This window comes from Drosophila subpulchrella, chromosome X, assembly GCF_014743375.2.
Source record: "Drosophila subpulchrella strain 33 F10 #4 breed RU33 chromosome X, RU_Dsub_v1.1 Primary Assembly, whole genome shotgun sequence".
NCBI lineage: Eukaryota > Metazoa > Arthropoda > Insecta > Diptera > Drosophilidae > Drosophila > Drosophila subpulchrella.
This window is the reverse complement of record NC_050613.1, coordinates 959,007-984,899: the sequence shown is the minus strand read 5'-3', so window position 1 is coordinate 984,899 and position 25,893 is coordinate 959,007. Positions and strand designations below refer to the sequence as shown.

At 37.4% G+C, this 25,893-nt stretch overlaps 2 protein-coding genes across 4 annotated transcripts in view; one reads left to right on the top strand and one right to left on the bottom strand.

The window, feature by feature from the left end:
- Positions 1 to 25,893, top strand: part of LOC119558262 (chaoptin) — a 412,604-nt gene that overhangs the window by 311,912 nt on the left and 74,799 nt on the right. The gene's annotated exons all lie outside the window — the stretch shown is intronic.
- The window catches only part of LOC119558263 (protein folded gastrulation), a 45,563-nt gene that overhangs the window by 16,201 nt on the left and 3,469 nt on the right, over positions 1 to 25,893 (bottom strand). Inside the window, exon 3 of the mRNA XM_037871613.1 lies at positions 7,294 to 7,429. The gene's annotated coding sequence lies outside the window, so the exon portion shown is untranslated. The remainder of the gene's footprint in view (positions 1 to 7,293; positions 7,430 to 25,893) is intronic.

Genomic DNA, 25,893 nt, shown 5'->3' with positions numbered 1-25,893 from the left:
ATCACGTTCTGTACACTTAATAAAATGGTAATAAACAATACATTTCTAAACCGAAAACCCAAACTCTAACTTGTCGAGTGATTTGAAGTTTTAACTTTTCAAACGGATGTTAATAAATATAATTAAACAAGAAAATTAGATAACTTTGGCAAACTGAAGTTATTTATTGTAGCTAAAACCACATTATGCTATTTTAATCGTAAAACGGAAACTGTATAATCTGAATAAATTCAGCAGATTTAATCATAAAACAAGGAAGACGCTTTAGTCTAGTACCTCGACTATCAGATACCCGTTACTCAGCTCAAAGGGACCAAAGGGAGATGGAGAAATGCAAACAGCAAGGCGAGATTGTAATGCGCCTATCCGCGATATTAATAAATGGTTATGTGGGTGGCAGACAGATTTAGGCGTTATGTGCGTTAGAGTGGGCGTGGCAAACTTCTTTGTTCAATCGACAGGTTTTGACGAGACAAACACATTTCAGTTAAAATTTGTTTTAGCATGAAAACGGACGGGGCCACAGGTTTTGGGCGGCCTGTGGGCATGGCAAACTTTTTTTTAGGTCAATCAATAGGTATTGACAAGAGTAATACATTTCAGTAAAAATTTGTTTTAGTATTAAAATTATGGGCGCCACAGGCTTAGGCGGTTTGTGGGCGTTAGAGTTGGCGTGGCATATTCGCGAAACAAACTTGCGCTGCGTACAAGGCTACGGAATCTAAATCTGAAGTCCCAATTCTTTATTTTTGATAGTTTCCCAGATATCCGCGTTCATACTTACGACTTTTTTAAGTTTGTGGGCGATTTGTGGGCAAACTTTTTTTGTCAATCGATAGGTATTGATAAGAACAATACAATGCAGTTAAAATGTTTATTTTAGCATTAAACCTGTACCAGTGGGCGTGGCACACTGACGAAACAAATTTGCGCTGCGCAGGAATCTCTAGAATCTGCATGCCTAGTCCGAGTATTGCAGCTTTTATAGTTTCCGAGATCAAAGCGTTCATACGGACAGACGGGATAGTGACTCGAATAGTGATCCTGATTAAGAATATATGTACAAGCATTATAGGGTCGTAAACTTTCTTCCTTCTACCTGTTACATACTTTCTGACGAATTAAAAAAACCCTTTTACTCTATACGTAATTTTATAACGCATTTTCGGAAAAAAGGGCTGTACCCCAGATTAGAAATAGAAAAACAATTTAGGAAAAGTTTCAACCCGATAGCCTTAAAACTGAGAGACTAGTTCTCGTAGAAACGGACAGATGGACATGGCTAGATCGACTCGTTTAGTAACGCTGATTGAAAATATGTATACCTTATAAGGTAAAAAAAGTTTCCTTTATTGTATTGCGAAATTCTGAAATTCGAAATACCCTCTTCAGGGGTATAAAAAGCAAAATATTTGACTGTAACCTTGTTTTTCTTTAACAAAAATTGTAACCCGTTACAAGCTTTTGCAGCTTAAACAAGGAAAGCAGATCTTAACGCATAGAAAGAAACCAACCAACTTTTTACTCTACGAATAACGGGTATAAAAAAGTGTTTTTATGTATATAAAAGTTATTTTGGCTTAGAAAAAATTTGAGCTCTTTAAAAAATAAAAGAATAAAAATTAACCCTACAACCACTTTGTCACCATTCCTTACAAGCTACTGTTGGAAATATAAAGATGCCACTTTCATACGTCGCAAGAAACTGCTACTTAATATCTAAAAAAGTCCGTATACATTTTTACCTGTGTTGTTTTTCCTCAAATCTGCGCTCTAGTACCGCTGACCCACTTATAAATTGAATAGGTTTTGTTATTTTTGCACCAACTTTTTGGGCAAAATCATCTCAAGAGCAAAGTCCGAGACTGATTATTAATATTACTGAATATATATTCATTTTCTGCGCAATAAGATACATCGACTGTTATTTGGAAGTTGTGCCGTAAAGTAACATGCAAGATTTAACAAGAGAAAACGCTATAGTCGATGGCCTCGACTTTTAGATACCCGTACCTAAGCTTAAGGGAGTGCGAGACGAATAGAGATATGCTTACCGCAACTTTGCTTTTTTCACCAACACACCTAGCCTATGGGGCCACCTATCTTTTTCTTCTATGGCGCCACTTAGCCTACAGCGCGATCGATAGATCGACTCGGCTAGTGATCCTGATCTAGAAAATATATACATTATGGGGTTGGAAACCCTTCCTTCTACCTGTTACATACTTTCCGTCGAACCTACTATACCCCTTTAAAATGTATAATTCGATTTTGGCCTATTTTTCGGCCTATTTTATTTTTATACCCGCTACTCTTACTCTACGAGTTACTTACTCTGCTCTTACTCTACGAGTAGCGGGTATAAAAATAAAATAGGCCGAAAAATAGGCCAAAATCGATTTATACATTTCAAAGAACGGCATATGTGTAAATTAATGCTTGGTTTAAGTACATTTCCTACTTTTTTTCACACGAAAATAAATGACACCATTTCGAACTATAGTCAATTTCAATATTGAACACATTTGGGCGTAAAACACGCCCAACGGTTTTTGTTTTTTCTGAATGTACGAGTAACAGGTATAATTAAATGGGAAAGGGAAAACAATTGTTTATTATTTATTTACGTACTCGTCGTCGTTCATTTGTATTTCTTTTGGCGTATGTGGTGCACAATTCAAGGCCAAGCCTTATTTATGCCATTTGTCATTGCTTAAATTTTCAGTTATTGCTTTTTTTGGTTTTGTGGGCGACGTCGTGTAAACATAGAAAAATTGCCAAATTAACTGGCAATGTGAGCTGAATGGAGAAAAAGATTTTGAAACGGCGCTTGGCCCGTTTGTTTAGATATTTTCAATTGCGCGCCGCATGAAAAAGAGTGATGATGGCGCAATTCAACCAGCTTGTCCGTCGATATTCTCTAATGAATGCAAATCACAGAGAAAGATTGCATAACAACCCTATAGCTTATCGCTTTCAACCGGTATGGTTGTCCGTGTCCGTCTGTCCGTGTAAGCGCTGTCATCTCGGAAACTTTAATAGCTATAGCTATTTCTACAGAAAGTTGGTATTTCAGATTTTGATTAAATGGCTTCGTAAGCAGCGCATGCTTGTTTCAACAATGTGCTCGCCCTCTGTAACGCCCACAAACCTCCCTCCCAATTTGGCGACCACTTTTATAAAAATGTACATTTAAATTAAATATTATTTTATTCCGCTTGTCAATACCTACCGGCACGCCGAAAATTGTTAAGACCGGACCATTAGTAATTAAGTAATAACCTTTTAGACCACAAGCTTGTTCGGCAATATTTCTTAGAGCCCTTTAAGGATTACGTTACCCCTATACGATTTTTAGGCTTTCAATTCGACCCGCCATAATCTGAATGCTTAATTCAATTTTCCTAGCATTTATGGTTTCCGAGGTCTCAGACAAACATACAAAGCACGGACAAGGCTAGATCAACTCGGCTAGGGATCCTGATTAACAACATACACATATACTTTGTAGGGTCGCAACTGCTTCATTCTACCTGTTACAAACGTTTCAACGATTACAATATACATTTTTACTCTATAAGTGAAAAGGATGATTACAAAAAATTGAACAATATCGATTTATTAATTAGCAAACAGTTTCGTGATCTGCTTGTGACCTTTTCAGTTGGCCAATTTTGCTTTGGCTCTGGAAACATTTTTTGGGTTTTTAGTTCGATTTTGTCCGATTTTTTTCTGTTTTGTGTTTTGCGGGCTGCAGCTTTGCGGCTTACGCAACGTATTTTCAAATGAATTGTTCGGCAAATCAATTTGCATATTGCGCGGCACATTTGCGGTAACAACAGGCACGGCTAACAACAACATTGGGAGCTGCCCCAAGAGGTCACAAAACGTTCCTAGCCTCTCGACAGCCCCGGCAATTTACAAAAATATTTTTGTGTTCACACTCAATTAATACCAATTGACTGCAAAATTGCCAACACCTTTGACACGATTCGAATGGAAATCAATGGGGATGTAAAAACAATCTCACAGTGCGCATCTATGTATTTGCAATGCCCCAGCCTATCACAGGATGGGCAAAGCTCGCGCTTTTCGGTCCGCTGCTGGATGCAAAGTAAATCAATAAATAAATAAATTGTCACATACAAAATTCATGAGTAAATTTCTTAAAATACATCAGTCGCATCGATAACGGGCAGCAAGAACAATAACCTCGAATTATTCACATTTGAACGCAATTGAACTTTTCGCATAAATTGTCGTGGCAAGAACTCCACGGCTTGTGCTGTTTTTTATGGAAAATTATATGAACAGCACTGAATTGAATTATATTTAATGTAACAGCTTAATTGATAAATAATGTTTATTGTTATTTCATTTAATCGACTGAACCCGAGACAAAATGCGAGAATATTATCCAAACTGAAATTGATGATGCGGCTGAATGGGTTCAAAGCCCAACGATGTTTAACAGATTTACATATTTATTGGTTGTATGTAAAAGGCTTAACATATAATTGCCTGTTTCTTAGGGACCAAAAAATATTACCTATATATACTTAGAGATTGTAATATTAACTAGGCACAAGATAAAGACACATATTGATATAAAACCGTAGTCTCTTACTGGCTAAAAATATGGTGTATTTGAGCGTTTAAATCTCTTCTGTAATGTCAGAACTGATTACATATTTATAACTTGGCCTTAAATTTATTCAAATTAAAATACCTCTTAATCGATCGCACCTTTAACTTAATAAAGTTCTGATATCAGTTTTGTGACAAAAAATACCTGTAAATTTGACCAAATAAATGGACTTTCCCTTCTAGCCTGGCGCTTTTTTCTCCACCGGCCCCAACAGCTCCAATCTTCTAAATTTTCACTTATAAACTTTCACCGTTTTTCTTCCAAACCATTTAAGATTATTAAAGTCTTCGGAAACAATATTTTCAGTTTTTGCAATACCTTTCGATTGGTCTATTACTTGTTATGATCGGACCATTACTACAGATTTTCAATTCTGCGACTATATACAGTAGTCGGCTTCGCACACTCTCTTTGTGAGCGTTCGCCACTACGTGGACGGCCGTCCACAGTGATCAATAAATGTTTTGAAGACCATACTCTAAACATTAGAGTAAGAGTCCAACTGTGGCGCCCACAGTTTTGTATTGTTTTTATCAATTCCTATCGATTGCTCTAGAAAAAAATGTGGCCAGGTCCACTTAAACCGCTGCATGTATGTCTTCATTTCCTTCGCGTTTCTTTTAGCTGAGTAACGAGTATCTGATGGTCGGGATAGTCGAGGCACTCGATAATGTCAAGGAGACACCATCATCATCATCGCTTATATTCTATAGTCTGTAGCTGATGGATAATAATATATATTCTTGATCAGGATCACTAGCCGAGTCGATCTAGACATGTCCGTCTGTCCGTCTGTCTGTCTGTCTGGATGAACGCTGAGATCTCGGAAACTATAAAAGCTAGGCTATTGAGATTTGGCGTGCAGATTCCTGAGCTTCTTACGCAGCGCAAGATTGTTTCAGTAGAGTGCCACGCCCACTCTAACGCCCACAAGCCGCCCAAAGCTGTGGCTCCAACAGTTTTGATGTTAGAATAAAAATTTTAACTGAAATGTATTGTTCTCATCCATACCTATCGATTGACCGAAAAAAAAAAATTGCACGCCCACTCTAACGCCCACAAACTTCAAAAAATCGTAAATATGAACGCGGATATCTCGGAAAATATCAAAGATAGAGAAATGGGATTTCAGACTTAGATTCCGTAGACTTGAGCGCAGCGCAAGTTTGTTACGCGAATATGCCACGCCCACTCTAACGCCCACAATCCGCCCAAGCCTGTGGCGCCCACAATGCTAGATACAAAATTTAAGCTGAAATGTATTGGTCTCGACAATACCAATCGATTGATCCAAAAAAAACTTTGCCACGCCGACTCTAACGCCCACAACACTTAAATCTGTCTACCGCCGGTAGGTGGCGCATTTCAATCTCGCTTTGCTGCTTCCATATCTCCATTTTCCTTTGGTCCCTTTAACTGAGTAACGGGTATCTGATAGTCGAGGTACTCGACTATAGCGTTCTTCTTTTTTTATTATCAATCGATAGGTATTGATGAGAACAATACATTTCAGTTAAAATTTTTATTCTAGCATCAAAACTGTAGGAGCCACAGTTTTGGGCGGCTTGTGGGCATTAGAGTGGGCGTGGCACTCTACTGAAACAAACTTGCGCTGCGTAAGAAGCTCAGGAATCTGCACGCCAAATCTCAATAGACTAGCTCTCATAGTTTCCGAGATCTCAGCGTTCATCCGGACGGACAGACAGACAGACGGACAGACGGACATGGCTACATCGGCTCGGTTAGTGATCCTGATCAAGAATATATATACTTTATGGGGTCGGAAACGCTTCCTTTTGCCTGTTACATACTTTCCGACGAATCTAGTATACCCTTTTACTCTACGAGTAACGGGCATAAAAAGTATAAGTCCCGAACTTTAAAACACAAAAAAAAAAAATTTGAATAAAACATTTCCTTTACATAACCCCTTAAAATTGAGAGACCAGAAACGGATCGACGGACGGATGGACAGACGGGTAGATGGACAGACTGCCGGATGTCCGTTTACATGGGGTCGGAAATCCCTTCACTGCGTTGCAAACTTCTGAATGAAATAATAATACTCTCAGCAAGGGTATACAAACTGAAGTAGTCAATCCCACATAATTCAAAACAAGGAAAAACGTTAGTGTCGAGTACCTCGACTATCAGATACCCGTTACTCAGCTAAAGGGACCGTAAGGGAGATGGAGATACATAAGCAAGCAGCAAATCGAGATTGTAATGCGCTACCTACCCGCGACCTCAATATATGGGTATGTGGGTCAATCGATAGGTATTGAGGAGACTAATACATTTCAGTTAAAATTTTGACTCTAGCATGAAAGTTGTATGCGTTGCAGGCTTGGGCGGTTTGTAAGCGTAATAAACTTGCGCTGCGTACAACGCTACGGAATTTTTTTCTTTTACTCTACGAGTAACGGGTATATTAACTTACAAACATTACTATATTAAGACCATTTTTATTTCAATTTCAAATAACAGGCATATGCTTTCACATAATAAAGGGTCTTCAAAAAAGTTAACTTCCTGTGAATGGAAATTTGATGAACTGACCCAAACTTAATCAAAAGGGTCACTTAAAAAAATGGAGCTGTCTGTTGCTATTCGTTAATATATCTGGCCATTAAACGAGTACTCACCCTAAATCAGGTCACATAAATTCAAATGATATATGAAGTTGGCGAGAGGCAATGAAAAAAGTCCTTTCCAATCTGGCAGATAATCTTTTCACAGGATGCCCAATACTTCTTATGGTTGCTGCGTGTTGGGGTAATTCTGCAATTAAACAAGAGAAGCAAAGCCAAATTAAAGCCGCAGAGTGCAGAGTAAATAGCGCTTTACCAACATGCGTTGAGCGGCCGAATAATCACCTTGCCTTGCCTTCTCACCCTCTAAAATGATAAAAAAGGACACTGAGTCAAATAATCCTTAAAAAATTCCAGGAAAAGTACCCCGCAGAAAATGTTTGCCGAGAACCAGCAAACATGTCCAAACACGATTTTTTGATAAAAATTTGTTCTAATTTTTAGGTCACTTGCCCTTGTTTTTAAGGTGCTTTACCTTTGAAACATATAAACACAACACGTTTAAGAAACAATTGCCTTTTATTTAAGGCAATTTACCATTCAAATAAGAAAGTCACCATCATTTTAAGAAATATCGCCGTTAGTTTTTAACACGTTTTTCATATGTATACTGTATTTACCTTTGAAAACAGAAAAACCGACCTAGATTAAGGAAAAATCGCCCTAAATGTAAGACCAATACAAGCCTTTTTTTAGAAAATGTTGCCCATATTTTGTTAGCCAGTCGACATTGTCCGTCGTTTTACATCGATTTTCCTCGTTTTTAGGGCGATTTTATGGTAAAATTTCAATGAGTGCAATTACAAAACGCCTAGCATAAGCGGTTCAATAACTGAACAGAAATTTGCACAGAGGCATGAAAAAATGTTATATTTCTCCTATTAAACATTGAATCCGTGTTTTCTATTCGGGCGGCATAAGGCACCCGGCAGTCGGGTTTCGGTGGTTAGGGCCCCAGCGGTAAAACTTGTCTAGAAATCAAGCGAGTAATCAAGAAAGCCAGCGAAGAGCAAATAAAAAAAGATAATAAAAATAAAACGAGTGAGAAATGCCGCCAAGTGCCAAAAACAAGTTTAAATGTAACTGCCAGACGGTAACGAAAAAAATAAATATACGAAAATAAAACCCAGAGGCAAAAACAATTGCTGCAATATTGCAAGTTGCCGAGGCGTCGTAACAGCAACAAAAATCAAATTAGCGCCTGTTGCAATCGTCAGACGTTGTTATTAATTTTTGTGTTTTTTTTTCGACTTGTTTTTACTGCCGTTCATAATTCGCTCGTATGCAAAAAATGTTTAAATTAAACGCAATTCTTTTATTTGTTTTCTTTTGGCAACAAAAAACGGGGAATAACTGCAATAACAACAATCACAACGAGTTGGCGACGAAGACTTTTAAATGATAATGATTATAAGTCCGTTAAAATTTATGAACAATGAAAACTTCAACGACTACAAAAATACCACGGGAAGTAAGAAAAAGAAAACGTTAAGTGAATTCACACTCAGATACTTAACGAGCTATTTTATTCGGGACCAAGACAGATTTTTGGACGAATAAACTTATGATATCCGTTATTAATTTGCATGGACTTGTTCTAGGTAAATTTCCTTTCTATCTCTCTAATTAATGCAATGTAATACCTGCAATTTCTAAGAAGCCATCCAAAACCTTTAACAAAAACGGTTAAAACTGATAAAAAGCTGATATATTGAGCAGTATTATCCAACATTATACCAGTCTCTGATTCCAATTGCACAGCATTCCTCAATTTTCGAATCTTTGTTAATTCCACCTTTAATATTTCCCAATTTGTGTATATATTTAGTTGCGGACACAGCTTAGGTCTTGAACTCCTCCGACTGAAAGAAAAGAACCGCGTCCAAGACACGATTAAAGCTCAATTAAGACTTATTGATAATGTCAAGGAGACACCATCATCATCATCGCTTATATTCTATAGTCTGTAGCTGATGGAATAAACCAGCTCCGATGTCAGGGGTACCCAAAAACATGAGTCGTATGTGGCGGTTCTCTGCGCGCCAAAAGGCAGTGGAGTGGGGCTTAAGGCACATTTATTATCAACGATGACATATGAAAGCGATCTATAGAAACATGGCGATGCAATCTTCTTTTTGAAGAAATGTATGTATACTCTCTATATCTCTATCGGTTTTTGACTCAACAAAGTGAAAAAACGAATTCAATACTGCAAATAATATCTTAGTTGTTGTAGTGTAAAGCTTTAGGTGCATATACTTTATCATTGAAGAAAATCCTATGTTTGCAGTGTATCACACTGAATAATGCAGGCTCGTAAATTGTTTTCCCCCATTATTTACCTTCTCTGGATTTTTCGACTTTTCTCAAAGTAGTTTTGTGTTTCCATTCCGATTAGACCAAGAAGAGGTCGTTCTGCGTTGCTTAGTTCACTGGAGTCATTAAACTTTCTATGCTTGCGCTTATCACTGTTGTTTCTGCAGTTGCCGTCACATGTCTGCAGCCAGTTCGCCCGCTCACGTCCGCAGAAGGCTTGGTCGTGATCCACTGGCCTGTTGCCATTGGATAGTGGATATTGGCCACCAATGAATTCCAGTCTCTGTTTTCCGCACACCTTGATTATAAGCAGCATCAAATTAAGTGCTTCGCACCAAAAAACCATTGACCGCTTCAAAGTTAAAAACTTCCAATGCTGATGGCGTTGTTTCTTTTATTACTTGATCCACTTTGAAAAATATATTAGCTAATTATCCTAATTATGAGATGCGTTCATAATTCTTAAACGCACACAGAGAGAATTATTTGAGTCTCACATTGAATGTAATTTACTCACTTTCAACAACAATTTTTTGAAGAGAGAAATACTGGTTTACCCTTTTAGAGTACTGTTTTTCCTCGTACTAAGCGCTTCCGATCGCAAAAATTGAATCGTTTCTTTCCGAGATTGCACACTTTGTTTGCTGGATTATTGAACCATTTTTGGCATATAGATGGGTTTGATGATCATTGATCACTATGACAGCTAGAAAATTGGGATTTTACATGCAGATTCTAGAGGTTCGTGCGCAGCACAAGCTTATTTCAGCAGGGTGCCACGCCCACTCTAACGCCCATAGCCCAAAAAACTGTTCTAGCGCCCACATTTTTTTATATTTTGTAAAATGGTGCGTGTCATAATGCTCAGTGTCAATACGCCCGCGGGCGTTATTACACTTTTACACTTTTAAAAGTGTCATAACGCCCACTCAAAAAATTGAATAACGTGTTTAACTTCTTAAAATTTGTAAAGTGTATTCAAAGTAAATGTAAAAAAGAATTACGAGATCTGTTTGTCAAAAATTTTTTCAAAAGAATTGTTTAAGTGTTGCATAAATCAAAAAAATGACTTACTTAAATGGGAAAGCACAAATCAGGAGTAAAGTTTCTATTTTGATTCAAAATAGGAATATATAAAAGGCCAAGGGACGCGGTTCTTCTGCCATGTAGGCTCAAATATGCTTTGAGTGCTACCAAAGTCTGGAACAGCGCTTAAAAAATTCTCTATTGCTCTACCCGTACTGCAGACAGATAGTTGAAAATTAACTTTTGTTTCAATATATTTTTAAATTACAGCGCAGGTCACCATTTTGTTTCTTTAAAATGGTGCGACACTTTTGAGGGTGTCATAAAGCCCGCGGACGTTTTGATACCGGGGCTCATGACAATTTGGGAACTTTTTATACCCGTTACTAGTAGAGTAAAAGGTATGGAAGATTCGTCCAAAAGTATATATCAGGTAGAGGAAAGCGTTTCCGACCCTATAAAATAGATCTAGACACTTCCGTCTGTCTGTCCGTCCGTATAAACGCTGTGATCTCGGAAACTGTAAAAACTAGAATTTTTGGATTAGGCATGGTATTTCTATAAATTATTGCGCAGCGCAAGTTTATTGCATCAAGATGCCACGCCCACTCTAACGCACACAAACCGTCCAAAACTGTGGCGCCTACATTTTCAGATATTAAAATTGAAAATAAATTTTATTTTATTTCGCTTGATAATGATATAATAATAATATAATAATAATACCTACCGGCACGCCAAAAATTGTTTAATTGTGATTTTACGCCATTATTTAGCAAGAGCACCGTGTAGGATGTAATGTAGATAAAATGTAAGAAGTGTATTTATTTTGAAGATGGCTAGCTGAGTAAGGGGTATCTGATACTCGCTATATCTTGTTCTCGTTATACACCAGACTCGATTTCAGTACTTTCGTGCTCAATAGTGGGCCGAGCGCGCTTTTACTAAAATAAAAAAAAACTGCTCTTGGTTTAAGAAAATTTTAACTAAAAAACAAGGAAGAACGCTATAGTCGAGTGCCTCGACTATCAGATACCCGTTACTCAGCTAAAGGGACCAAAGGGAAATGGAGATAAGCAAGCAGCAAAGCGAGATTGAAATGCGCCACCTACCGGCGGTAGACAGATTTAAGCGTTATGGGCGTTAGGGTGGGCGTTGCAAACTTGTTTTTTGGTCAATTGATAGGTATTGACGAGACCAAAACAGTTCAGTTAAAATTTTTATTCTAGCATCAAAACTGTAGGAGCCACAGTTTTGGGCGGCTTGTGGGCGTTATAGTGGGCGTGGCACTCTACTGAAACAAACTTGCGCTGCGTAAGAAGCTCAGGAATCTGCACGCCAAATCTCAATGGCCTAGCTCTCATAGTTTCCAAGATCTCAGCGTTCATCCGGACAGACGGACAGACGGACATGGCTAGATCGACTCGGCTAGTGATCCTGATCAAGAATATATATACTTTATGGGGTCGGAAACGCTTCCTTCTGCCTGTTACATACTTTCCGACGAATCTAGTATACCCTTTTACTCTACGAGTAAAGGGAGTACTGGCGAGACCATTACATTTCAGATAAAATTTTGTATCTAGCATAAAAATTGTGGGCGCCACAGGCTTGGGCGGTTTGTGGGCGTTAGAGTGGACGTGGCATATACGCGTAACAAACTTGCGCTGCGTATAAGGCTACGGCATCTTAGTCTGAGATCCCAGTTCTCTATCCTTGATAGTTTCCGAGATATCCACGTTCATATTTACGATTTTTTGAAGTTTGTGGGCGGTTTTTTTGGGTCAATCGATAGGTATTGATGAGAACAATCCATTTCAGTTTATATTTTTATTCTAGCATCAAAACTGTAGGAGCCACAGTTTTGGGCGGTTTGTGGGCGTTAGAGTGGGCGTGGCACTCTGCTTGTAGCTTTTATAGTTTCCGAGATCCCAGCGTTCATACGGACAGACGGACATGGCTAGATCGACTCGGCTAGTGATCCTGATCAAGAATATATATACTTTTTGGTGTCGGAAACGCTTTCTTCTGCCTGTTACATACTTTCCGACGGTATAAAAACAATCAGCTTTGCTCTTGTTGTTTTCGTTCTCTAGTTTTCTCAGTATTTATCATTAAAACAAGATTTTCAGAAATGTACATAATTTTTAATTGTAAGAGTGAATTTTAATAACGTATATAGCTATTAATAGTACCTACAAATATTAATATTTGAAAAAGATTTTTCCATGGGATGGAAATGATTACTTTAAAAAGAAGAATAAACTATTGCTTAAATATGGCATTAAAAATCTGCCAGATTTGGATGGCGGGCAAACTGACAAATTTTCGGAAGGGCAAAGCCGCCGTATAGACAGATATTGTTTAAGGTGTTAGTTAATAAAAATCATTTCTAGTTTTCTTACTACACATTTGAATCGGCGGCCTGTCAGCATTTGTGGTCAAACCATCACCACTCCGCCTTACGCTGAGGGCGCCATGAGTTCATTGAAATCCTCTACAGAAGATGACACACACAGCAAACAAGAACGGCAGAAGCAGCAACTGCAACACCAGCAACAACTGTTGCAGCTGCAGCAAACTTTGACCGCGCTGCATTCTCAAGCATTTGCGTGACTTCGACCAGGGGTGAGGGCCCAAGGGGGTATCTCAAGGGCTACTGTCAAATTGCTTGCTTGCATTTCGCTGTCGCAACCATTTTAATAAATTTCTCACATAATTTTCCAGTGCATATACTCGCACAATACAATGTGAGTGGCTGGTGTTGCTGTTTCAATTGCTTCGAATTTTGGGTCCCATTGTTTGCAGATCTAAGTCGGTCATGTGTCAGTTGAATGTGGAATCATTCTCTTACATCTTCTTTCATTCTTTGTCGACTTTTGAAAAAAAGATATTGTATTTTTAAAAGTACAATATAAGCTCCTGTAAAAATTACGTTTTCAAGAAATACTGTTTTTGCAATTGTTAAAGAATTCCAACTGTTTAATATTTCATATATAAAATTAGCAAAGATATTACTTTAAAAAGCACGTTTAAACCAAAACTCTTAAAAATTATATGAGAATGAGAGTTGGCTTCCATTTAGCTTGGAGGAGATTTAACCTCGCAACAGAAATTATTTAGTATTCTCAACATTTCATCGTCCGGTACCAGTTTACTATTAGTGCCCCAATGGCCTTAGTTTTTTTGTTAACATTCTTCAATCTTCTTCAGATCTAATTAAACAAAAAAGAAAGTTAGCTTCGGCAAGCCGAAGCTTATATACCCTTGCAGCTATAATTATTAAATTTAAAAACACAAAAAATGATATTCCCAATAGTATAGGATAATATGTCAAAAAACACCGAAGCTATAATTTGTTTCATATTATTTTCCTACCAATTTTCCGATCGTTCCTATGGCAGCTATATGATATAGTCGTCCGATTTTGATAAAATTAAATTCGAAATTCAGAACTATTTAAAAAATGTTATTTCCAAGCGTAGGAGGTTATATGTTAAAAAACACCGAAGCTATAATTTGTTTCATATTATTTTCCTACCAATTTTCCGATCGTTCCTATGGCAGCTATATGATATAGTCTTTCGATTTTGATAAAATTAAATTCGAAATTCAGAACTAATTAAAAAATTTTATTTGCAAGCGTTGGAGGTTATATGTTGCAAAACACCGAAGCTATAATTTGTTTCATATTATTTTTCCACAAACGTTTCGATCGTTCCTATGGCAGCCATATGATATAGTAGCCCGATTTTGATAAAATTTTATTCAAAATTCAAAACTAATTAAAAAATGTTATTTCCAAGCTTTGGAGGTTATATGACAAAAAACACCAAAGATATAATTTTTTTAAATTTTATTTTCGATTATTCCTATGGGAGCTATAAGATATAGTGGTTCGATCCGGCTGGTTCCGACTTATATACTACCTGCAAAAGATATAAGACTTTTGGGAAAGTTTTAGCCCGATAGCTTTAAAACTGAGAGACTAGTTTGCGTGGAAACGGACGGACAGACGGACAGACAGACATGGCTAGATCGACTCGTCTAGTCATGCTGATCAAGAATATATACACTTTATGGGGTCGGAAACGTCTCCTTCACTGCTTTGCAAACTTCTGACTGAAATCAATATACCCTCTGCAAGGGTATACAAATGTAATTTTAAAGCGTAGGAGGTTATATGTTAAAAAACACCAAAGATATAATTTTTATAAATTTTTTTTTTCGATTATTCCTATGGGAGCTATAGGATATAGTTGTCCGATCCGGCTGGTACCGACTTATATACTACCTGCAAAAGATTTAAGACTTTTGGGAAAGTTTCAGCCTGATAGCTTTAAAACTGAGAGACGAACATGGCTAGATCGACTTGTCTAGTCATGCTGATCAAGAATATATATACTTTATGGGGTCGGAAACGTCTCCTTTACTGCGTTGTAAACTTCTGACTGAAATCATAATACCCTCTGCAAGGGTATAAAAATGTGGTCGCCAGAGTGAATTTTTCCGTATATTTTTATTTTTGGGTTTGTTTAAATAATGAATATTCTGCGCGTTCTTAAAACTAGAATAAATCAGACTGAAGCCCAAAATTATCCAAAAATGTCCTTGATTTAAGAACATTATTTAATAAACGGCACAAAAGAAGTACAATTGCTACTAAGCCTAAGATATCAAAAATATTTTCTTGGTAAGCAATAAAATTCTTAAATTGATCACTAAAAGTACTTCATTTCAGAAAAATCAGGTTTAATATCCTATTCGTCTAGTTCTTATAACTAGACGAATTTGCACTTAACATAAGTACACAAAAATCTAAAAATATATTTCCATTTCGTATGCAAACATTCTTGAGTAAAAAATAATATTGTACAGAAATAAAATATGAACTTGAAAATACTTCTGTATGTCATGGTTATCGCCGCGTTAGAGCGAGCGTGGCTCACCGATTAGGTCATCCGCCTGCAGCGCGTGCGGTTGCGGGATCGAATCCTAGGAGAGGTAAGTGATTTTCACTAAATTGTTTCGTAAGTAAAAGGGCACATTTTTATTTACTAATCTCTATACATTTATCAGTAATTTAGTGTATGATTATACAAAATAAGTATTGTAAATTGGATTACAACAACACAATGTTGTTGGATTGAGAACATTTCATTTCATAGCTTGCAATTGATTTATGAATAAATCGGATTATATTTGTACAAATAAAAATAAATCGTTCATTCTATAGCAAATTTTATACATTTTTTTAAATTCTCTATTTTATTTTTATAATTCAGACATGCTTTTAGAATAAATCGTACTTAATTAAACCATATTAAATTCATGGATCAAGAACATATCAATCTTGATTTCGCGCGAAAATGTTCTCACATTAAGAATATAACGTTCTTGAAACAAAAAAATAAGCCCATTTCGTACATGATGCATTTTTGAGCCTACTGTGGTTCGTTTGTTTTCTGAGTGCTTACTCTTGTGTTCGGTTGTATCCATTTTCAGCATTCAGATGAGAATGCACAGCCAAATCAAAATGTTTTTTTTACTTTTTCACAAAATCTTTAAAAATATGGGGGCTAGACAGACTATAGCGTTAAAGGCGTTCGTGGAACATTTTTTCTGTTTTTCGTTTTGTGGAAAAAGGGCGTTCTAGAGCGTTTCATCTTTCAGAAGGGTTGCCAAACTTCCGACTGGCGTGACCAACTAATTGATCATGTCATGCTCTGTGCACACCAGAAACATCAACGCCTTCTTATATGACGTCATTATATAAGATGAGAAATATTTTAAGTTTGCCACTTTTTTGTCTTTTTGTGTATTTTGGTTATCAAAAAAATCAAAAATCCACAAATGATGTCTTGAAATGTCTATACTTTAAGCGATTAATATGTCAATTATTTTAAGGTTGTGTTTTTATACCCGTTACTCGAAAAGTAAAGGGATACATTGTATTCGGAGAAAAGTATGTAACAGGTAGGAGGAAGCGCCCCGACCCAATAAAGTATATATATTCTTGATCAGGATCACTAGCCGAGTCGATCTAGCCATATCCGTCTGTCCGTATGAACGCTGAGATCTCGGAAACTATAAGAGCTACAATACTGGGATTAGGCATGCAGATTCCTGAGATTCCTGCGCAGCGCAAGTTTGTTTCAGCAGAGTGCCACGCCCACTCTAACGCCCGCAAACCGCCCAAAACTGTGGCTCCTACAGTTTTGATGCTAGAATAAAAATTTTAACTGAAATATATTGTTCTTATTAATACCTATCGATTGATCCAAAAAAAAATTTGCCACGCCCATAACGCTAAAATTTGTCTACCGCCGGTAGGTGGTGCATTTCAATCTCGCTTTGCTGCTTGCATATCTCCATTTCCCTTTGGTCCCTTTAGCTGAGTAACGGGTATCTGATAGTCGAGGTACTCGACTACAGCGTTCTTCCTTGTTTTAACGTGTGGTTTTCAAAAACAAATAAAAGGGTTGAATTTAATGTTGTGCGCATGAAATAAGCTTTATTGTAAAGATAAGGGTTTGCCATTATGTTTTCTATGAAATAAATTCCAGTCGAGAGACCAAAATTTTCGAGCACTTGCGGTAGCAATAGTGGTCGAATATTCGCTTTCAAGACGTTAATCGTCTCGGGCTTATCTGCGTATACAACTGACTTCACAAACCCCACAAATAGTCCGGCTGTTTTGAGTCGCACGGTCTGGAGGCCACGCGACACGTTCACGACGCGACATAGTGCGCACAATAAAAGCTTCTTTCAATAATTGATTGTTTGTTTTAGCAGGGTACCACGCCCACTCTAATGCCTATAACGCTTAAGCCCGTCTAGAGTCCATATTGTTTAATATTTTGTAAAAATGTAAACGAATGTAAAAATAACTATTAATATCGGACCATTCATTTAAAAGCTCTACCAAACAAAATAAATAATTAGTAAATTCAATAGAGTGCGAAAATGGTGCGAAATGGCAATCCAAACTGAGCATAAATCGAGTGAAAGCTACTAAAAAGACCAACTTCGAAAGCAGTATTGACCGATTGAAAACAAGACGTCGACAAAGCACGGTATATATGTAATCACCATTAACAAATACTTTTCGCTATTTTAATTTTCTTTGTTTTTGGGTATTTGCAAAACAGAAAATGGACATGCAGTATTATCAATGATTACTGCTAGTTTTTGAGATAAATAAAAAGTTCTTAGAGTTAAATTTTAATCCTGTTAAATGGTTAAAATATGCATTTTAAATTTAACATTCCTGTTAATCACCTCATTGGCTTGTCGTGTTTATTTGTTTAAAGTGCTATTTTTGCTGTCGTAAAACGAAAACCCCTGGAAAAGCTACGTATTGCATAATAAACTACAAAAGCTGCAGAAACAACTGAAACCTTAACAACGCTGCGGTAACATGCTAGCATAAACAAGATATAACATAAAAAAGTACCAAAAATATTAAAATAAATAAAGTAAAGAAGTGCGGAATAAAAATCGCAAAAGCAAAATGGGAATTTTTCACCAAAACATTGCCCGGCCACCGCAAACAGCTGTAACGGACGCCAACAATTACAGCAGCTACATCAACGACACGACAGCAACAACAGGCAATGCTGCAGCAGCCACAGCACTAACAAAAGCAGGAACACCAAGAGTATCAGCAACATGAAGTCGCTGCCAAACACGCGTTTTCATTTTGCGTGGATCCCAAAACTTGCAATGAAAAAGCATTGCATTCCCTCAACGTACACCCACGGTCCGCCGACAACCTGACACGCCTCCCGCTTCCTTCTGTGACCACGCCTCTGATGCAACATTCAACATCCGCCGCAAAAAAGCCCTAGGGCTAAATGTTAGGCTTTTTCGGGCCTGGGACACAATGATAGCATTGTAAAAACATATGCTTTCACACTTGCTATTTTCAAACATAACATGGGGAAACGAGGGAGTTCAAAAAAATTCAGGTAAAACCTACACACAGAAAAACTTGTTGGTCAAATTGACCAATATAATAGTTAAATGGGCGCAATGCATCGAATTGGCAATTTAACTCATTAAATACTTAGTCTTAAGGCTAGATCGACTCGGCTAGTGATCCTGATCAAGAATATATATCCTTTATGGGGTCGGAAACGCTTCCTTCTGCCTGTTACATACTTTCCGACGAATCTAGTATACCCTTTTACTCAACGGAAACGGGTATAAAAATATGATTTTCACAAAGTAACCTCAAAAAACAAATCGATCGTCGCTATACCCAACATATACAAGAAGTTTTTTATAAAAAAAACAAGGAAGAACGCTATAGTCGAGTACCTCGACTATCAGATACCCGTTACTCAGCTAAAGGGACCAAAGGGAAATAGAGATATGCAAGCAGCAAAGCGAGATTTAAATGAGCCACCTACCGGCGGAAGACAGATTTAAGCATTGTGGGCGTTAGGGTAGGCGTGGCAAATTTTTGGATTAATCGATAGGCATTGACGAGACCAATACATTTCAGTTAAAATTTTTAATCTAGCATAAAAATTGTGGGCGCCACAGGCTTGGGCGGTTTGTGGGCGTTAGAGTGGGCGTGGCATATTCGCATAACAAACTTGCGCTGCGTACAAGGCTGCGGAATCTAATCTGCTCGCCAAATCTCAATAGCCTAGCTCTCATAGTTTCCAAGATCTCAGCGTTCATCCGGACAGACGGACATGGCTAGATCGACTCGGCTAGTGATCCTGATCAAGATTTATGGGGTCGGAAACGCTTCCTTCTGCCTGTTACATACTTTCCGACGAATCTAGTATACCCTTTTACTCTAAGAGTAACGGGTATAATAAATATAAATAAATGTAATACATTTTAAAAAAACTTAAGCAATTAAGTTGGAAAAGTCCTGTAGTGACCAGGTTAATTTTCGCTTTACGCTTGTTCCTTTCGTCGCTTATTTTCAATACAGGATAATGCTGTGCTTGTTGAATTTCCGATGACGATTCTTATTATTCCGTCTTTTTGTAAGCCTTTTGCCCGTGTTTTTCCCTTCTTATGGTTTAAAGTATTGCGGGTATGATTAAATCATTTTGCCAAAAACTAAGCAGAAAGTGTGGAAATAGAAATGAAAACGGAATGAAAGATGTTTAATAATATCAAATAAAAAAGAATTGCAAGCGGGAGTGGAAGAGACGCATTCAGCTGGAACTGACGCGGAAGAAACAGTCCTCATCATCGGCGTCATACGGAAAAAAGAATGACCGTGGCGAGTAATAGATATTACGAGCGGTAGCTACAAACAAGAACAATAAAAAATTGTATTGTAATGGCAGCAACACATTGCTGGGGGCAGTGCACCTGCGTGTATATATGTACATATGTAGGTATAGTCGCTACAATTTTGATGGAGCAGCGATTAGGCGGTCAGCGTTTTCTACTTCCGCTTGCCACCATCAACAACGGCAACGCAAATAGCTGCGGCAACATCTATATCAGCAACGTGCGCCATACTCAAATCACCACAATTGGACGTTTTTATACCCGTAAAACGTAGAGTAAAAGGGTATATTGCATTGGGGGAAACGTTTTTAACAGGTAGAGGAAAGCGTTTCCGACCTAGTAGCCGAGTCGATCTAGCCATGTCCGTCTATCTGTTTGTCCGCCTGTCCGTGTGAAGCTTTAAAGCTAGAGAGTTGGGATACTAGATTTAGATTCCTTAGCTTCTCACTCAGCGCCATTTCGCAATATCCAAGTGTGCTACAAACCTTAGGTTTTTCTTGCGCACACATTTTTAAAATTAGATGAGACCGTTTCGATTATTATTATCCATCAACCCATCTAAAAATTTTAGAACTTCAAGATTTTAACGATAGGCGGGGTTTGGGAAATCTATCGCTCTGCCGCTCACATTTTTACACCCGTTACTCGTAGAGTAAAGGGAATATTATATTCGTCGGATATTATGTAACAGGCAGAAGGAAAAGTTTGCGATCATATAATTGTCGAAAAGTATGTAACAGCCAGAAGGAAGTGTTTTCGACCCTATAAAGTATAAAATATATATTCTTGACCGAGTCGATCTAGCCATGTCCGTATGTCCGTATGAACACTGTGATCTCGAAAACTATTAAAGCAACAAAGTTGGGATTAAGCATGTAGATTCTACAGATCCTGCGCAGTGCAAGTTTGTCTCTGCAAAGTGCCACGCCTACTCTAGCGCCCACAAGCTCCCATGACGCTAAAGTCTGTCTGGCGCCCACATATTTGAAGATCTTCTTTCAGTGTAAAATAAAATTGATCTTATTGATCCCATACATTCAAAATATCATTCTTTTAATATTTTAGGACTCGACTAAAATTTAAATCGAATCGGACGACTCCATCATATACATAGCTGCCATAGGAACGATCGAGCAATTAATGTCAAAATAATACACAGACCGTTATATTTCGTTTTCGAAATATACACGGTAGTAAATTGAAATGGAACATTATCTTAAAATTTGTATAATTAGTATAGATTTCTAAAAATCTGAAAGCTCTGTGTATACAATGCTCCCACGGGAACGACCTGCAAGGGTATAGAAACTTCGGCTTGCAAAAGGTAGCTTCTGTTTTACTTGAAACAAAGTAACGGGTATATGATAGTCGAGGCACTTGACTTCAGCCGAATGCGACGCTCAATCTGACGCCAAAAATTCTCAAAAGTTTGTGCCGTCCACATTTATGAAGATTTTTAGTGTAAATTGTTAGTATCCATTGACGTGCAAAAAGTTGGTTAAGTCGAACCATTAGTTTATAAATTGACTGATTAACGGGCATACGATAGTCGAGACACTGGACTATAGCGTACTCTCTTCTTTTTACAGGAAAGATCTATACTCTTCGGCTGGCCGAAGTTTGCTTCTTTTCTTGTTAATTGATATGTAATATGGAAAACTACATTTTCTGTTAAAACTAAAATTTACAGTTTTACAGGATATTACCTTTATGGTGATGTGAAAACACTGGGAATCATATAACCGCTCCTGAATCCACGCCACATTTCTCCCACAGCCCCATATTTAATCATCCCTGGAGCTAAGGCACCTGTTCGTCGACACTTTGACGGTTGGATGATTTTAGGCAAGAGCGGTGCGTGCTACACTCTTCACTTGGTGATGACTCAGCGAATGTACTCATCGTACAAACCCCCTGTCAAAAACACCCCACCCTTTTCCCCACAATCCCATACTCATCCGCCTTCATGGTTAAATAACCGTGGCGGGAAAGCAAGGTTCAGAGAGAGAGGGAAACGCTACGCTGCACATGGGGCTCAAAGTCAGTAGGCGGGGGGCTAAAATGGTGAATAAGTTGAAGAGGAGGGTTAAGGCGGGTGGAGACTCTTCGCTCTAACGGCAAACATGTATTACCTTATTAACATTTGCGCCCAAACGTGTTCAACAGGTGAATAAATTGTTGAATACTATGAATGAAAAATAAGATAAATATGAAAATGATCGCAATAAGAAATTCATTTTCATGCCTTCTGGATATACATACACATAACAAAAAAATTAAGTTTATTTTTGGCACAAAACCCTTTGTAGCACCTTAAGAAATGTATAAAGGGTTTATCACAAATAATGTTTAAAAATGTATACTTTAGATCAGTGGTGCCCATACAAATACAATAAAGTGTAATAAAAAAAATGATAATAAATAAAGAAATAACTTAAAAACGAAGCAACACATAAAAGTTGTGTTTTTTGAATTAAGTAAATAAAATGTAAAGGAATTAAACAAGAAAGATGGGCGTGGTCCATCCTTTTGTTAAGAAAACAAATTTTTTCTTGTCAGTCAAAAACAATTTTTTTTTCTTAAATTTTTTTTGCGTTTTTTATTTCCTACCTTTTTAGGCGAAATCGTAATATTTTTTTTATTACTATTATAATTCTTAGCAAAAATACTAAAAACCTTTAAATTAACGTTAGGAAGGTGAAGTGATGCTGTAAAATAATTTAAAGAAAATTGTTGCTTAATAACAAAGATAGTTGCACGGTTACGGAACTGTAATCACTATGTAAATATTAAATTATCTTAATGATAACGACCGTAAACGGTCGTGACAGAGCGCCGGCATAGGACTCCCAGACTCGCGAATCAGGCCATGGGCACCACTGCTTTAGATCAAACAAGACAGAACGCTATTGTCGAGAGTCTCGACTATCAGATACCCGTTACTCAGCTTTTATATTGAAAATTGATAAAAGTTAAGATAAAATGTTAGGATAAACGCTTTAAAATTGGAATGCGCTTCGAAGATTCGCAAAAAAGTTGCATTAGGCGCACGGGTTTCGCTATGCGAGAGTTAATCGTGGAATAACGGGAAAACATGACGCTGTTACGTGCACTAAATTCGTTTTAGTGCTTTTCAACACTGGGTACGTCTCTTTCTTTTTCCTTTATGTGAATGCACTGCAGGTCAGAATGGAGAGAGGGGTAATTCAAAGAGCGAGTAGACCCCTCCCGCGCCACAACCATTGTTTTTCAGAAATTTAAAGTTTACATTAACATAACCGGAATTAGATAATTGAATTAGGAAGATTAATTTATTAGAGAGATAGAGGGCAGACAAAAAGGAAAAATTGCTTGGGAGGTTTGTGGGCGTTACGGTGGGCGTGAACAATTTTTATAGGTCAATCGATAGGTATTGACGAGACCAATACATTTCAGTTACGTTTGTGTTTCTAGTATCAAAACTGTGAGCGCGATATGTGGGCGTTAGAGTGGGCGTGGTACATTGCTGAAATAAACTTGCACTGCGTAATAATCTATGGAATATGCATGCCTAATTCCAAAATTCTATCTCTTGTAGTTTCAGAGATCTCAGCGTTCATACGGACGGACAGACAGACGGACATGGCTGGATCGACTCGGCTAGTGATCCTGATCAAGAACATACATTAGGACGGGTCGATTTAGGAGCCTAAAAATCGTATGGGGGCAACGTAATCTTAATTGTTAATGTGACTTCAAAATATTTTCTACTTTTTAATGCTCAGGGTATTCCCTAAACTGTTGAATTGCTGAATTGTTGAATTTTGATCAGCTGTTAATCAGCTGTTCCATACAAAGTCAACTGTCAGAAATTTCAGCAATTCAACAGCCTCGGGGCTGTTGAAAATTTTGTATAATTGCTGAAAACCAGAGTTGTCGCTGTTCTCGACTAAAAGTAAGAGTGTAACTCTGGTCAATTGTAAACATGGAGGAATTGCATTCGTATAAAATATGCATATAAAGGATATCTAATAGGATGCTGCCTGTTAGCAGTTCTAATAGTTTAGCTTTTTTTCGGCATTTTCCTTAATTTTAAACATAATCTTTGGTAAACACAGCAGGCAATTTGACAATCTGACAAACAGCTGATCATCTTAAAATTGAAAATTCAACAGGGAACTTTTAGGGTCGTTCCCTTAATTGCTGAAATTTTCTGTTGAATTTTCAACAATTCAGCAATTCAACAGTTTGGGGAATACCCAGGCTATCTTAGAACGTATAATGACGTTTTGATCAACGCTTTTCTTTTGTATACAGAAATCAAGCATAATGGTTTTTTTCACAGTAGAAATACTTTTCCACTAAGAACTTTTACTGGACTTTTTAGTTTCCACATACTGGCTCTTGAAAAATAGCTGCGTTCTTGGAATCCATTTGCGTGCACACACATAACAAAATTTTCTTGGCCAAACTGACATATATAGATGCTTATATAAATAAAGTATATATATTTATAAAAAAAAAATAGTACTTTACTATTTAAAATAGTTGTATTTGCTTATGCTTTGTTTACTATTTCATAGTTAAGCTACTGTTGACATAGTTGCGTTCACGTGATGTGCATATTTTGTTTTTGCAATAGGAAATAGATAGTTACCTATCAAAAATTGTTACCCTAACGTGAAATTTTCCAAACTTTTTTATTTACTTTTGTAATTCCCAGGACCCAAAGTCAAACTCTTAAGGGTTGAGACTTTAATTAAAACATATATTCTGTTAGTTCTTTAACAAGCTTTCACAATAGCTGGAAGTCAAATGCCACCTCTAAAAGGTGTAGGAGGAAGTCAGTTTTGGAAAACGTAATTAGAAAATTACTTTTATTTCACCTATGTATTACTAGAAAGTTATACTTATAGTTATACTACTAACCCTAACGTTAACGTATTATGTAAGGGAAAATATTTATTATTTTATTGGTCAAATTGCCCAAAGAGTTGTTTTGAGTGCTGTATTCATGAATTGTATCTCAAAGAAAGGGAAATAAACATTTCAAAACAAATATTTTCCAAGTTTGAATGTAAGTGAAGGTCGGAAATCTGCTTTGGTATTTGGTTTTCGGGCTTTGAGCCCTTAGGCACGTATTGCCCTACGGATCGCCCATCCGATGCTATTTGCCCCGATGCAGTTGAATCAATTTAAACGCGGCTACATAGCCATGGGCACGTGGGACTCAGAAGAGCCTCGAAAATTATTTTGTTATGGATTCTCAGATGACGCGGGTGGGGAGTTGGGGAAGTCTGGGCCCGCACAGATCCCCATCAACTATATGTAGCTATATAGGTCCAATTCCAACCACGGAATTTCTTATGCTGATAATGATGTTGGGAGCATTTTACGTGCGTTTTTATTATGCACCGAAAAAATTTTGTGTTATCTTTACATAATTAGTAGTAATAGTTAATTAGGTAGTGTAGGGTATACGATTCGATCGATTCGTTCTTTGAAAGTCACTTTTCCAAAAATTAATATTTTACAAAAGATTAACCAGCAGCAAGTTGATGACATCATATTCCTGTAAAAGTTCGATGGTAAAATTCCAGCGGAATTAAATACTACAGCTCTTGGCGTAAACCAATATTTTTTCACTTTTAAAAGATGAAGGGTAAGATGACGAACTGATAAATACACAGAAAAACTCTATTCAGATGTGAAAATTGTTTATTTTTTAACCCGTTACTCGTAGAGTAAAAGGTATACTAGATTCGTCGGAAAGTATGTAACAGGCAGAAGAAAGCGTTTCCGACCCCTTAAAGTATATATATTCTTGATCAGGATCACTAGCCGAGTCGATCTAGCCATGTCCGTCTGACCGTCTGTCCGTCTGTCTGTCTGTCCGGATGAACGCTGAGATCTTGGAAACTATGAGAGCTAGGCTGTTGAACTTTGGCGTGCAGATTCCTGAGCTTCTTACGCAGCGCAAGTTTGTTTCAGTAGAGTGCCACGCCCACTCTTACGCCCACAAACCGCCCAAAACTGTGGCTCCTACAGTTTTGATGCTAGAATAAAAAT